Below are 4844 nucleotides of genomic sequence, written 5' to 3'. Positions count from 1 at the left end.
AGGTCTAATATCCAGAATTTCTAAGGAGCTTAAACCAATCAACAAGCAAAAATTAGCCTCATTAAACAATTGGCAAAGGACATGAAGAGACACTTCTGAAAGGAAGACATACAAGTGACCAACAAACATGAAAAAGTGTCATCAGCACCAATCATCAGAGAAGTGAAAATTAAAACCATGAGATACCATCTCACAACAGTAAGAATGCTTTTATTAAAGTCAAAAAAACAACAGATGTTGGTGGGTCTGCAGAGAAAAGGGAATCCTTATTTACTATTGGTGGGAATAAAATTAGTTCAGCCACTGCGGAAAGCAATTTGGAGGTTTCTCGAAGAAGTTACAACACTGCTACCATTATACCCAGCAATCTCATTACTGGGTACATACGCAAAAGAAAATGTATCATTATACCAAAAAAACACAAGCACTCATATGTTCATTGTCATGCTATTCACAATAGCAAATGCATGCAGTCAACCTAGATGCCCATCAATGGCGCCCTTCGAAAATGTGGTTCATATATACTATATAATATAGCCATAAAAAAAGAATAAAATCATGTAGTTTGCAGCAACATGGACAGAGTTGGAGGGCATAATTTTAAGCAAATTAATGCAGGAACAGGAAACCAAATACTGCATGTTCTTATTTACAAGTATAAGCTAAACATTGAGTATACGTAGACACTATGGACTACTAGAGGGGAGAGAGAAGAAGAGGGGCATGTGTTAAAAAACTACCTATTGTGTGCTATCCTTCCTATGATTTAGATATAGTTGGTACATATGCAGTTTTGTTACATGGGTGCAGTATACCCATGTATACTTTTTAAATGCATGTATATTTTTAAATGCATGAATTTTCTTGTTTTGTTCTTCTGCACTGAGCTGGCAGAGATTCTCCAGGAGGGCACCTGCTGGCCTCATGGCAAACTTTTGCTTGGGCATCCAGGCATTTCCATTCATCTTCTGAAATCCAAGCAGAGGTTCCCAAATGTGAATTCTTGACTTCTGTGCACCTACAGGCTCAACACCACATGGAAGCAGTCAAGGCTTGGGGCTTCCACCGTCTGAAGCTACAGCTAGAGCTGTACATTGACCACTTTCAGCCATAGCTGGAGCAGCTAGGAAACAGGGCACCAAGTCCATAGGCTGCACACAGCACAGGAACCCTGGTCCCAGCCCATGAAACCACTTTTTCCTCCTGGGTCCCCAGGCCTGTGATGAGATGGGCTGCTGTGGAGGCCTCTGACATGCCCTGGAGACATTTTCCCCATGGTCTTGGGGATTAACAATAGGCTCCTCGCTACTTACGCAAATTTCTGCAAATGGCTTGAATTTCTCCCCAGAAAATGGGTTTTTCTTTTTTATCACATTGTCAGGCTGCAAATTTTGTGAACTTTTATGCTGTGCTTCACTTATAAAACTGAATGCCTTTAAAAGTACCCAACTCACCTCTTGAATGCTTAACTGCTTAGAAATTTTTTCCACCAGATACCCTAAATCATCTCTCTCAAGTTCAAAGTTCCACAAATCTCTAGGGCAGGGGCAAAATGCTGCCAGTCTCTTTGCTAGAACATAACAAGAGTCACCTTTGCTCCAGTTCCCAAAGAGTTCCTTATCTCCATTGAGACCACCTCAGCCTGGACCTTAATAGTCTATATGGCCATCAACATTTTGGGCAAAGCCATTCAACAAGTTTCTAGGAAGTTCCAAACTTTTCTACATTTTCCTGTCTTCTTCTAAGTCCTCCAAACCATTCCCAACTCTGCCTATTATCCAGTTCCAAAGTCGCTTCCAAATTTTCAGGTATCTTCAGTAGTGCACCTCTCTGCTGGTATCAATTTACTGTATTAGTCCATATTCGTGCTGCTGACAAAGACATACCCAAGACTGGGAAGAAAAGGAGATTTAATTGGTCTTACAGTTTCACATGGCTAGGGAGGCCTCAGAATCATGGTGGGAGGCGAAAGACACTTCTTACATGGCAGCAGCAAGAGCTAATGAGGAGAAGCAAAAGCGGAAATCCCTGATAAGCCATCAGATTTTGTGAGACTTATTCACTATCATGAGAATGGCATGGGAAAGATGATTAAATTACCTCCCCATGGGTGTCTCCCACAACACATGGGAATTCTGGGAGATACAATTCAAGTTGAGATTTGGGTGGGGACACAGCCAACCCCTATCAATGTGGAATCTCTCAGATACTGGGAGACAGTTCTCCATGAGGCTCTCACTTTTTGCATATCTTGCAAAGCAAAACATTAAACACTTTGTTTCAGATTCATTTCCAAGATATTTGTATAACAAGCAACATTGGAAAATAGAGTTAGTGTCTCCCTCCAGAGCAAAGGGAAGGCATGCTTACTACCCATTATAAAAGATTAGGTTCCCTATGTTTGGAATTTTCTCCTGTAATGTAGCCCACCATTTGTAAAGGCATCCAACTGAACCCATCTGTATCACACCATGGGACTTGAGGAGCAAGGCAAACTGGCATAAATATGCTGATGATTATGTTATTTGCAGGGCTGTGAGCAATCATGTCCTTTGTCTCTGTCCCAGGAGTCTCATGTCCTCTACCAGCATCCATGAAACTATGAGAGCCCAACTTCTCAGCTGCAAGCAGGTAAAAATCTCAGACCTTTCAGGTTTCTCGATTTTAAACTCAAAAATTGCATACTTTATGATTCTACTTATATCAAGTCCAAAAGCATTAGAACTAACATATGATGTTAGAAGTCAAGATAGTTTCCTTGGGGAGCAAGGATGTGGCTTAAAGTAGGCATTGGGGAATTCTGATCTTCTAGTTGTTAATCTGAAAGAGTACTGATTACATAGGTTATCCCATTCAAATTCAACAATCTGTGCACCTGTTATTTGTGCTTTTTCTCTATAAATACTTATTTCCATAAAATTTCCACTTAAAAATTTTTTTTAAAACAGAACAGTTGGCGACCAGAATACTGCAGATTACCAAATTAATGAATTAAAAAACATGTGCAACTTTAACTATTTAGTACTCCAAATAAAGAGGATAAAGAACCAAACAACTAAAAGGTTAAAAAAAAATGAAGGAGAGATCCAAGAGGAAAGTTACATGTTTGGATATATGCTGTTTGAAACTCAGATTTGCAAGGATAAAAAAGTCTGTTTTCTCTACATGGTCAGGAAGATAAAAACAGAGACAAAATGACAGGGTACCTAAGACGGAAAAAAAAAAATATATATATATATGTGTGTGTGTGTGTGTGTGTGTGTGTATCTTATTTACAACACTTTGTTTACAATGCTCAATTGCAGAAACAAATAAAACTAGCTACAACATATTGAAAGAGGGAGAAAAAGTTACCTTATCATGTATATGTGAAGACAATGGAAATATATTCTCAGATGTAAATGGCCTCAAAAGATACATGACTCACTTACCTCACTAGAAAAATAAATAGGGGAATAAATACTCCAGCTGCCTGATAAGTGAATCTAAATCAATATCCAAGAGTAGGAAGATATAGTGCAGAAGAGAAACAGCAAACCATAAAAATATCACTCAGTACTCTTAATATAGTTATATATCACTCAGACATGCATACCCATAGTTAAGCCTTATATTTGACAAATATGTAGTTTCTCTTAATTTATTTTATTCTTTCTTTTTAACAAAATTGCATGTTCCTACAAGGCAGAAACCATAGTTTATATGTTTTTTCTGTCCTCCCTTGGGTCTGTTATAGGATCAAAGACATGGAATGCAGGAATAACTGTCCAAGTACTTGGAGAGAACCAAGTAACCATAACAAGCCCTAGTATCACATGTAGATTTTGTCTTAAAGACAAACTCATTAACAGAAGTGGTTTCTTGGAATGTCATGTAGGTTGATGCAACTGAGTGTCATGGGAATGATAGGAAGGTTATCTCTATAGCCAGTTTTCCTAAACTTTAATTTTTCATCTGAAAAGTTGGTATCCAAGAAAGGATGAGGTAAATGCCTTATTCACAAACCATCAGTGTCTCCCCAGTGCTTATTAAATATGTTCCACATATGTCAGCATGGCAGTTAAGACCTAGTATAATTTTCCTAGGGCTAGGGATATAGAAAGGTCCAGAAATATCTTAGTTTTTAATTATTTTCAGATATAAGGAATGCATTTCTTAATTTTCTCCAGAGGCCATTCCAAGTACCTCATTTCTCTGCCAGTTAGAGGCATAAACCACACTTAATATGTTGAATCACTTTCTCTCCAACACATATGCAGATGCATGGGTTAGGTTTGTGGGAACATAAGCCTGTAGAGTAAAATGGGGACTAAGAAATTAAGAAGAAACAAAGCTTAAGCCAAAAGACTCTCTAGAACAGATCAAGACAGAATCTAGTCTAGAATGTCTGTTTGGTCAAACTTTAAACAAATGATCAAAAGTAATTCTACAGGTAAGCTTTGAAAATTGAGATCATGAACATTTCAAGTAGAAATATGAAACTCAGTTATGGAAGACCACAGAATAAGGATAGAAATTCCATATCCTTGGTACTAGTAAATAAGGGTAGATAGTATTGAAAAATTAGTTAAGGCCAGGAGCAGTGGCTCAAGCCTGTAATCCCAGCACTTTGGGAGGCTGAGGCAGTGGATCATGAGGCCAACAGATTGAGACCACCCTGGCCAACATGGCGAAACCCCATCCCTACTAAAAATATAATAATTAGCTGGGCATGATGGTACGTACCTGCAGTCCTAGCTACTCGAGAGGCTGAGGCAGGAGAATCACTTGAAGTTGCAGTGAGCCGAGATTGTGACACTGTACTCCAGCCTTGTGACCAGGCAAGACTCTGTCTCAGGAAAAAA

This window comes from Cebus imitator, unplaced genomic scaffold (assembly GCF_001604975.1).
Source record: "Cebus imitator isolate Cc_AM_T3 unplaced genomic scaffold, Cebus_imitator-1.0 Scaffold201, whole genome shotgun sequence".
Taxonomy (NCBI): domain Eukaryota; kingdom Metazoa; phylum Chordata; class Mammalia; order Primates; family Cebidae; genus Cebus; species Cebus imitator.
Note: the sequence above shows the minus strand (reverse complement) of the source record.